Source organism: Nilaparvata lugens, chromosome 3 (genome assembly GCF_014356525.2).
Source record: "Nilaparvata lugens isolate BPH chromosome 3, ASM1435652v1, whole genome shotgun sequence".
Classification (NCBI taxonomy): Eukaryota; Metazoa; Arthropoda; class Insecta; order Hemiptera; family Delphacidae; genus Nilaparvata; species Nilaparvata lugens.
The window spans coordinates 25,589,953-25,602,358 of NC_052506.1; positions in this window are offsets into that span (position 1 = coordinate 25,589,953).

A 12,406-nucleotide genomic window follows, 5' to 3' on the forward strand; every position below is an offset into this window, starting at 1 on the left:
CAAACATTATACGCAACCATTATTTTACCCACCAAACAGAAAGCAAACAATAACTTTAATTGTTGAACGTTCAGTCAGGAAACCATGTTGATTTTCAGATAATATTGGTTAAATAAAATTGATTGTATATACGTTTATACAGTATATATTCGATTTTTTTGCACATGAGTTCAAATTAGATATAGGCCTGTAATTCGATAAGTTGCTCAATTTACCGCCTTTCACTCAAGAGTCACTCTTGTTTCATTCCACCTACTTGAAAGCTTGTTTTTATAAATGAAGAGATGTAATAAATATTGAAGAGATTTGATCCAAATTTCCGAACAGTCCTTGATTATATACGGCGGAATGTTGTATGGCCCACATGATCTTTTAGGTTTCAAATTACTAATGGATTCAACCACCTCATCTACAGTGTTATATTTCTGATACCAAAGCTACCGTATCAACTGTGCTACTGATTTCAGCATCTGTTCAAACAAGGTCATCAACGCCAAATGGAGCATCATTGTTATAAACTGAAGCAAAATAGATTGCACATTTTTGTGGTACCTACTTCACTAACTAGAATCTTAATAACATTAATCCATATTCGCTAAGTACAGTTATTATTTGCTCTTTTGTTTTTTATGTAGTTTCAAAAAGTTCTTACATTAGTCTTAGCATCATTCTATATGGCTGTTATATATAGTTACTAGCAGGTAACCCGTGCTTCGCAAGGGTCTATTTCAAAACTTGACGTACCTAATGAAATCCAGAAGAATTGAAAATAGACCTATAAGAATTATCGGTTGATTAAGAATTTATAAGCAACATTTCAAATAAATCAGCCCAGTAGTTCAGACGTGATGATGCGTCAAACATAATCTTCCTATACTACTTTACACCTGTATACGTGTTCTGACGTTATTTTTGTGAATAACGGTTTGCCTGGCTTGGCTGCAGTTGGTAAAGCATGAGTAAAAAATTATACAATTCTGGTTGTGGTTCTTAGAATACAAATTAGACAAAACTCTTACAGGCTCGCCCAGGAGCTCCCGCAATTCACTGCTCTTGGACAATTTATATAAATCTCTAGAACGTGTTATTTCCAAAGATTCGATCATCAATGCTAAATATTGCTGTCTAAACCAACTTATTCGGTGAAGAATAAAGTGAGATGGTAATTTTCTTAATACTTCAATACTGATAACTCGATAAATAAATATAAGATTGGTCATGCATGGAAGTGGGGAAGTAAATAAAGGATACACCATAAAAAATGTGATACATATATTACACAGGAAAATATCAACGAATAAATAAATATAGAAATATATAGAGCAACAAGCAAAAAATAGTAAAAATAAGAACAAATATATCAAAAATAAAATATCACAGATTAGCTCACTAGTTTTTTAGCACGAAACATTACCATGTGCTTTTAAATAATTATTAATCATATGCATTTATTCTATGCAGCTCAGTTATCGACTTGCTGCTGCTTGTCGATTATAAAAATCTCAATATATATCTTCTTTCCAATAAAAATAAAAATAATCAACTGATAAATCATAAATCTCAAATATAATAATATGTATAGATCTCAGTATATATCTCAGGGCTTAAGGTTCGGCCTCTGGTGGAATTAGATAAATTAATTTATCCAGTGAACAAGAGCGCTGATCGACCGCTGTCACCGAGTGGGTCGCCTTCATCCTGGACGTGGCGGAAATGAAGCGAGGCCGCGTGCTGTCCTCTGCGAGGAGGCAGCTGAAGGGCTCCGGCGTGACAGGAGAGAGGACCTCACGCGAAGACGCAACTCTCTGTTCCGAGAAGTCGCTGACAGAGTTGGAATCAGGAACGCTTGGACTGTAGATGGGAGAATCATGTGGCGCGAGGGAGATAAAATATGTTCGCGTGAGTTGAGTGCGTGTTTGATGACCAATTATTTGAACTGTGTAGACTTGAAATATTTTCAGCATTATTACTATTATTTGTAAGTTGAACTCTTATTTTTCATCTTAATATTTTTATTATCTTTTTTATTTTATCTTATGTGTCAATTATCAATTTTATATTATCTTTATAATCTTATTATCAGTTATATTATTTTCCAACTATTAAAGTTTCAATATTGACCCTCATACTGATTTTCTTTTTCTTCTTAGTTTTCTTTTTTGGATTTATTGTATCTTTTTTTATACAATGGCTCTTAACTGATAATGAATGTTATGTCGACTCCTTTCTTGTCATTGTTACTATGGGTGAGATCTTCTCTATTCCATTTGTATGCAAATATCATATTCTTTATCGCCGATAAACCTTCTAAGACAGTTTCTTCTCGAAGATTATTTCAGAATCGTTTTCGTTTATATCTATAAAAGGCTATTCTAACATATGGTTTAATCATTGGAAATAACAAAATCATATGATAGAAATTCAAAAAAGAAAATCTGTTTTACTATTATTGCTTTCTACCTGATTCCACTTAACCTCAATAATATTGTTCTGATAAATTGATAAATATGTTATTACTAGCAGGAACCCGTGCTTGGCAAGGATCTGTTTCAAAACTTGACGTAATGAAATTTTGAAGAATTGAAAATAGGCCTATCACCATCCTTGGTTAATAAAGAATCTATATGCAAAATTTCAAGTTAATTAGTACAGTAGTTCAGACATGATGATGCGTCAAACATAATTTCCCTATCCCGTACGTGCATAAGCCAGCTCTTTATAGATATAGTTAACGACTGCAAGAGATAGAACTGTGGAACAGAATAGTGGTGAAACTATGATAGCGCCAGAAGTGTCTCAAACACATTAGTAGATACTACATGAAGTTTTTGAAAGTGATTTGAAAAAATGTTAAAACAACAGAACTGAACCCTTATCATTCTACCTTCATTTAGAGACATGTTTTCCAGTTTTGTATTATTCATTTAATATTATAATGTTATGTTGCTGTGTTGGTGTGAATGTGGTATGTTTGTCTTTTATGACAAAAAACTTGGATCTTTCAATCTGCCTAGTTTTTGCCTTCTTCTTCTTCTCTGCGTCATTGATGCCAAAACTATTCTACAACTTGAATGACACAACAGTAGGCTATAGCGATGCTGCCGCACTGAGCAACAGTAGCGAGCTGCTTAGGCGGGCGGTCACTCCATTTCCCGGCTGACTAATTGCTCATGTGAATGCACAATCCCTCCTCTGTCAATTCGACGAATTCAGGCATGTGTTCGCAGCCCAGGATTGCGACGTTGTCTTGGCTGAAACCTTTGTTAAGCGCGCACTGCTGCCAAGCCATAAGTTTTCCTCCGATACGTCAATTCCCAATAGATCCGAATACATGTTTCTTGAAATTAAATCTCATCAAGTTAAAATGCTGATTGGAGTATGTTATCGATCACCTCATATATGATTCATGAGTAACTTTGGAGATACTCTGTTGCGTCTTATGGTACCATACAGCCATGTAGCTGTCATGGGAGACATTAACTCTGACTTACTAGGACGCGACACCTATGACAAGAGTCAACTCACGACTATGTTTTATACTGGTGGCATGACCCTGCTCCCCCTCCAGGCGACCCATCTTACCACTACCTCTAATAGGCTCTTGGACCAGATTGCTGTTTGTGATGAGCTGTCGGCTGTTGCCCATGGGCAGATCCCTTTCCCTGCGCTGTCTGCTCATGATATGATTTACCTCGTATATGGCTTGAAAAGTCCAAAAACAGAAGCCAAAAATCATTGAATACAGAGATTACAAAAGCATTTAAACTATCGTACCATGAGTTATTCAATGAGGGGATGACATTGAACTGGCAAACCATTTATGCAACTAATGATGTTAATTACATGGTGAATGAGTTGCATAATGGTGTATCCTATTTATTCAATAAGTATATTCCACTTGTGCAGCGCAGAGTGACAAGGGATCCTGCTCCATGGATTTCAAGCGAAATACGTCGGATGATGGCCGAGCGCGATCGGTGTACGACGGATCGGGTTGTACAATGCATCGGAAGTCCTACGGATTTCAATAGCTATTCACTATTAAGATTTCTTGATTTTAGTTTTCTGTTTTTTTCTTAATTTATTCAATTTGATTTGTAGTCTATTGATTTAGTTGTTTCATTTGAATTGTTAATTATTTAATTTTGAATTGTGAAGTATATTATTATTCTTATGTAACTTATAATCGAGGTTCAAGTGGAAGAGGGGGCTCTTTTATTGCCTCAACTTCGCCCACATCACTTTCATTGTAAAGTGTAAATACAAGTCATTTATCTATCTATCTAAGACCAATTACAGTGATTGATTAAATCGAATTTTAATCTTAATTATATTGACAATATTCACTGATACTGTACTGATATGTGGGAATCCGCCTCAGTCATCATCTGTCAAATTACATACATTGACGAACACAGTAATTGATTCAGAAATAAATGTTATGGAAAATTTGTTACTATACTGAAACATCCATTGATCTTGAATAAAAATTCAATTGCGAATGAATGTGTACTTATTTGAAATGAACCTTCTTCAATAATTATTGTAAATAATTACCATTGATTTGGAAATCTGATAATTGTACATAACATTATTTTCATCACATATTTTATGAGTAGGCTAGATATCTTCAGAGAAGCCATATGTTAACTATACAGGGTGATTCATAATTATGGTAAAATAATTTAATACGTGATAGTAGAGGTAAAAATAAGAAAAAAAGTTCATATAAACATATATCCATAAACGCTTCATTAGCGAGCTATACAGAGTGAAAGATTTCGCCCGGAATTCAGCTCCTCTGGTGAAATACACCGATGCTGAATTGTTTGGCGACTAGTTTTTGAGAAACTTATGCTGGATTCATATGGAAAAATATCTGAAAAATTGAATAAAACTAGTCTGGAAGCTGTAGTGTGAGTAGTTTTTGAGAAAAAAGTTGAAATATGCAAAAAATCTAAGTAGAAAAACACAGACTTCTACGTTTGATGCCCAATAACTTTCTTTAATGACCAGTAAACGAATAATTCCTCGCAATAAAAATTGTAGAGAATTTAATTCTGAAAAGAATGATGTAAGCTGTGTTAATTAAATTTAAATAAAAGTTGGATAAAATGTATTCTTATGTAGTACATTACACCACAAAAATTTGCTGTTTTATGAGGAGAGAACTAATAACTCATAAGTTGTAAGAGCTGATTGCAAATAAAATATTCGGTTTTTTATGAAAAGTTTTTTTTTATATGAAAGTAGCATATCTAAATGACATTAAACTTATACCAAAAGACTAGTAGATTATGCCATTAAGCCTGGGAGGAAGCTCGAACAGAAGTAGATGATCTTCTATGATTCCTGCCCAAATGTTTACTGAAAACTGATGTTGTGGAAGATTAGGATTGATGGCATGAGGATTCTCAGCTGCCCAAATATGTTGGTTGTGGACGTTAACGATAGCTGTTCTTGTAAAGTGTGCCTCGTCGGTAAATAAAACGGTTGTTAAAAAGTTTGGGTGAACAAGTTTTACTAAAAACCATCGGCAAATACCAGCACGGGGAATACAGTCTCGTGGAAATAGAGTATGAACTTTCTGGAGGTGGTATGGATGTAATTGTTGCTATTTTAGTATTCTCCAAATGATAGATTGATTGACATTAAACTGCACTGACAGGGGTGCCCAGCCCCCCCAAGGGCAATGGCGCAAGCCCCCCCCAATCCAAGTGTAATGCCCCCCCCCAAAGAACTCCAATTCCCAACCCGTTTTCAACATTAGTCAGTGTATGACAATAAAATTCACATCTTACATTCTAATCTTCTAAATGACATTATTTACATTTGGTCTTGTGAGGAGTTCTTTCTGTTTTCATACGATTGTAAAAATATATACCATCGTTTCTTATCTCTTTTAAAATAGAAATAAAGTATCTTTTTGATATCATTTTTGAGACTAGCAATGCACCCGTTCTTGTTCGGGAGGACTAGAAAGTACTACATTACATCAGGAAAAATTACATGACAAATATTTTAATAGGATATTGAAAGATAAGTAAGGGAGGCTTTGCTTTTTAAATGTTAAGGTTACTTATAAAAAGTTGAATAGTAATATAATTGATAATTCTTTATTGCAAAAGAATATTGCATAGCAATTTTGGTACCTAAACATTCATACAAATTTGGAACGATTTTATTCATACAATATATAATGTCGGCAAGTTTAGGTATTCTAAATCCTATACTATAAAACTAGCAATTTCTGTTTAGATGTTTTGATGTATAAATGTTTATGTTTGTATTTCACCAGATCTCGAAAACGGCTCTAACGATTCTCACGAAATTTAGAACATACTAGTAGGTTTATAATATAAAAATTCGATTGCACTAGGTTTCAACCCTGGGGAAACTCCCTGAAGGACATTGAAAGAATTTATCAAATTTAATCCTGATTAATTCCAGTAGAACCAATCAGATAAGCTATCTTCTTGAGATGGTCTTCTGTGATTTGTTTCGTGAAATTAATCAGGATTAAAATTTAACATGCTTTTGTGAGAGAAATTTTTGCATTCCTCTGGGAATCAATCTCAATCCACTGTGATTAGATAGGACCTTGCTGTATGAACTATGAATATTTATTATAATTTCTTCTTTCGTAATAATTTTTATATGCTTTTGTAGGTATACTCCAGAGCGGAGCTCGGTGCCCCGATATTTATCATAAATTGGAACAGGTTGTCACTAATGTTGTGTTGGTGGTATTTACTTTTTAACATTACAGGAGTAAAAATAACACAAGTCGAACAAAATGTATCTTTAAATGGTTTGGTTTTTGGAATAAAGATATCATCTGAACAAGTACATTTTGTAAATTCTATATATAAAAAATTCTAATACCAAATATCGGGGCACCGAGCTTTGCTCGTTATTTATTCATTGATAAACAGAACTCAATTCTTTAAATGATTGGGGAAGGACTAACAGCCACAGCCCAAAACTGTTTCTTCCCCGAATTTTGATTTATACACTATAAAATTTATAGTTGGAATATTTAATATTCCAAAAAGTAGGATACACTTGAATTCAAGTGAAATTTTTAGTCCAAATATTTGAAAACATAAAACTTCTAATTTGGATTGTTTACATACTAAATAGAATAACAAAATAACACTCACTAATCACTTAGAACTGTAAAATAATGATTAACTTTGAATATTAAGATATATACATGTCAACAAATAAGATTACTGTATTTTGATCGAATCAATTAAAATTTCTAGATTTCTCGCGAGATACGATAAGCTAATTGATTACACATCTGATCTCCCACACAGGCACACGCATCTTCTGTTATCGACAGACGAGTAAATCATTATCTATTTTTCCAAGGATGAATTATTCTTTGCATGACCTTCAGGGAGTTTTCTCAGGGATGAGACCTAGTGCAATAGAATTTTTATATAAACGTTTCCGAGATCCGTTGAACATAAATAACCATATAACCAGATAGCCAGATATAAAAATAGAAAAATATAAACAGATATACAGAAATTGCTCGCTTAATATAATAGGATAACAACTTATAGTCCAGTCCAGTCAAATGGTCGTTTTTTAGGAACCAGCCCCGAAAGAATTTTTTTCTATGGTTCTATATGTATTTTGGGGCGCTGAATTCTAATCTGAAATTTGCTGACACGCAAGAGGGCGACTTCACCCCCAAAATTTTGGACTTTTTTAAGTTTTCCATTTAATCTCGAGAACCTTGAATTTTTCGAGAAAAAGCATTCTCTATATAACATTAAAGATAGTTAAATTTCCAATGAATTGAGTGGTAGCGCAGGACTAGTTCTTGGATTTTTTATCTGAAGTGTTCCAAAAGATACGCAACTTTAAATGTGCGAGAAATTTGTGATATTTCCCCCATTTTCACAGTCTCGCATATGCAACGGTGCGTATCTTGTGGATCACTTCAGATAAAAAATCCAAAAAGTAGTCGATGTTGTGATGAATTTTCTCCTCTTTTCACTCCCATAAATTATACTTCTGTTTCCAATACCGTTCAAAAGTTACAGCGAATTGGATGATTATCTTTATTTCCTAATTTTTCTTGCGATTTTACTGTTATTAAAGAGTCTCTAAAATGAGTACAATACATGATAGAAACTTGCGATTGGTCTTAATCTTAAATGAGAGAAAATTTCATGCTCTATAAGCTGAGTTGTCTTAAATTGATCTTGCATTATTGTTTATATCGAAAAACTGTCGAGACTGTGAAAATGAGAAAAATATCGCAAATTTCTTGATTTTTGAAACAAAAGTATATTTTTACAAAAATCATTCACCTCCCATAAAAGAGGAGATTCTTTTCCTCAAATCAAGACCAAGTATCATTTTGAGTTACCGAGACACACAGTTTTGAATATAGAAATCGGTCATTTTTCTAAGCATTGAAATATGGGCTGAAATACACTAAAGGAGGAATTTCCTATTTTTTTAACAAATTTTAGTGACATGATACATGATTTTTAACCGCCTTGACGTGCTGATATGAGCGGCTGTAGGACATGATTTTTTATTTTTGGGTGTATTCCCCCTTCCACCACTACTAAATTCAAAAATACCTAAGGAATTCTGTTCAGAATTAATATTGTTAATTCACGTGATGTGTGGCTTTCTATCATTACTAGAAAAAGATCCTAGTTGTATAGGGTAGAAGTGGTAGGTTTGCATAATTATGGAAACCCCTTAAAAAAATACCCTTTTTTGAAAACTCTTAGCTCCGGAATCAAAAATCGTAGAGTCCTGCGCGACCACTCAATTTATTGAAAATTTTATTATGTTTTATATTTTAGAGAATGCTTTTTTCGAAAAGTTCTCAAGATTAAATGGAAAACTTGAAAAAAGTCCGAAATTTTGGGTTTTTTTGGGAGTTTTGGGGGTGAAGCCGCCCTCTGGCGTGTCAGCCAGTTTCAGATTAGAATTCAGCGCCCCAAAATACATATAGAACCGTCGCGAAAAATTCTTTCGGGCTCTTTCCTGAAAAACGACTATTTGACTGGACTATTATACAAAACAGAAAAAAGTAATGAAGCATTACACTAATTACTCGATTACTGTGTGGTAAATAGGGTGTAAATTTGAAAGATTGAAATTGGCTTCATTTGATATTTTTCACAAATTTTTGACAAGAGAAGTTTTTTCTTCTGTCAAATTCACTAGAGTTTGTGATGTTGTTTATAATTGCATTCCCATTTCAGAGACATTAATATCATCATGAAACGCCTTCGAGATTAAAATAACTATTAGATTGAAATATACATTACAATTTAACTTATCATTGTGCTTTTAAGAAATTAAGTTGCAACAGCAAGGAAACTCAAACAAAGGACCATTGAAAATTAATTAAGCAAAGGAAATCAGAATAATAGTGGATGTTGAAGTTATAATTTATTTTTGTCAAAGATTTACCTTCAAACTCATAGGCTTAGAATTACTAAAATTCCTGCATACAAAATATTATCAATTGTATTTTTTATGCTTTATATTGAGTTACACTTAGTGAAATATAACATTGTAAAGGTGGGAAAAAGTATTAAAATTAACTACATTAGAACAATATCTCTATTTAATACCTTGATTTTTTAGCCATGATTCAAAACGTTTACATAAAATATAAAAAAATCATGCCCCCCCCAAAAATGTTGATGGCGCAAATTGCGCCATGCCCCCCCCCCTTGTGGGCACTCCTGTGCACTGACAATTCTCTTGTGCTCTTCTCTGGATGTTAAATTTCATTAAGAACTTGTTCTTCTAACTCAACGGTCATAGTAGATCGGGGTCTGCCTGCATAAATGTGCTCTTTGGATATCAAAGAATCTGTTTCAGACAGACTTTGATGAATAGTGGCAAAAAACCTTGAACTTGGACATACTCGATTAGGAAAGTTCTCTTGATACAAACGTCTTGCTTCAGTACTATTACAGTAGTGTCCCATTCCATACATTAAATGCATGTCAGCTAATTCGGAGTATGAATAATGTCTAAGATTATAGCTGCCATTTTTTAAAAAGTTAACACTTAACACAAAAGCAAAGTGGAATGGTTACAAATAACTGGTTAATAGATTAAACAAAAATACAGAGCGGTTACTGTAGGCCTAACTTACAGTTTCTTTTTTTTTGTTCAACAGTGAGCTAAAATATTTCTGAAAATAATTTTCAGCTGATAATTTAAATATTTTCTTATTCAAAACATAATAAATCAGCTTTTATTAAAATCCATGTTTTATTTGCAATCAGCTACAAACTATGAGTTATTAGTTCTCTCATTAAACAGCAAATTTTTGTGGTGTAATGTACTACATAAGAATGCATTTTATCCAACTTTTATTTAAATTTAGGTTACACAGCTTACATCATTCTTTTCGGAATTAAATTCTCTACAATTTTTATTGCGAGGAATTATTTGTTTACTGGTCATTAAAGAAAGTTATCGGGCATCAAACGTAGAAGTCTGTGTATTTCTACTTAGATTTTTTGCATATTTCAACTTTTTTCTCAAAAACTACTCACACTACAGCTTCCAGACTAGTTTTATTCAATTTTTCAGATATTTTTCCATATGAATCCAGCATAAGTTTCTCAAAAACTAGTCGCCAAACAATTCAGCATCGGTGTATTTCACCAGAGGAGCTGAATTCCGGGCGAAATCTTTCACTCTGTATAGCTCGCTAATGAAGCGTTTATGGATATATGTTTATATGAACTTTTTTTCTTATTTTTACCTCTACTATCACGTATTAAATTATTTTACCATAATTATGAATCACCCTGTAGATCTCCATGATGACTGCAAATCTTCTTTTCCTACAGTTAAGTTGGAAAGTGGCCATTGCTGCACTGATTACAGAACGCAAAGAATCACTTTTCCGCTCTAGTGCGGGAAAAATTTTTCTGCACTCCAGATTTGCAACATGGCAACGCAAAATACTTAGTAGGTTATATGGAGCAACAGTGCAGCAAAATCCAAATGAAGTTGGTAACAGTGACTGCTGTGGCTGCTATAGTGAGCAGAGGTGCAACGAAGCACAACGCGCTAATTATTATTCATTATATCATATTATAACCAAGGACAACGAGGACTTTAGGATTTTAGGATTAAGGTTTTTATCAATAATAAAATTACACAGAAAAACATTTGATGCATTTCAAGCAATTTTACCCATAATTACCCACTTTTCATATTCAATGGTAACTGTAGGAAAAACTTAATGTGAAATACGTGCGCAAAGTTCCTCTGCTGCACTCAAGAAACCATTCCGCCCTCGCCTACGGCTCGGGCGTAAACGTTTCTTTCGGTGCAGCAAACTGTCACTTTGCGCAGTTTGCTGAAAGTGACAGTTTGCTGCACCGAAAGAAACGTTTACGCCCGAGCCGTAGGCGAGGTTTCTTGAGTGCAGCAGAGGAACTTTGCGCACGTATTTCACATTAAGTTTTTCCTACAGTTACCATTGAATATGAAAAGTGGGTAATTATGGGTAAAATTGCCTGAAATCCATCAAATAACTTAGTAGTGTTTGAATGGCGAGGCGGCTGTGTGGTGTGTGCTGTGGTGGCACTGTGCTGTTGCTGTCCTCGTTATAATATATAATAGTAATAATTAGCGCGTTGTGCTTCGTTGCACCTCTGCTCACTATAGCAGCCCAGTCACTGTTACCAACTTCATTTTGATTTTGCTGCACTGTTGCTCCATATAACCTACTAAGTATTTTTCGTTGCCATGTTGCAAATCTGGAGTGCAGAAAAATTTTTCCCGCACTAGAGCGGAAAAGTGATTCTTTGCGTTCTGTAATCAGTGCAGCAATGGACACTTTTCAACGTAACTGTAGGAAAATAACTATTTCCTACAGTTACCTTGAAAAGTGGCCATTCCTGCACTGTTTACAGAACGCAAAGAATCACTTTTCCGCTCTAGTGCGGGAAATTTTTTTCTGCACTCCAGATTTGCAACATGGCAACGCAAAATAGTTAGTAGGTTATATGGAGCACCAGTGCAGCAAAATCAAAATGAAGTTGGTAACAGTGACTGTGGTATAGTGTGTTATAATAATAACGATGGACAACGAGGACAGCGACAGCACAGTGCCACATTCAGCACTCAGCCTCCCCTTCATTCAAACACTACTACATTATTCAATTTGGCAATAAATTAAGGTTTTTATTAATAATAAAATTACACAGAAAAACATTTGATGGATTTCAGGCAATTTTACCCATAATTACCTACTTTTCATATTCAATGGTAACTGTAGGAAAAATTTAATGTGAAATACGTGCGCAAAGTTCCTCTGCTGCACTCAAGAAACCATTCCGCCCTCGCCTTTCTTTCGGTGCAGCAAACTGTCACTTTGCGCACTAGT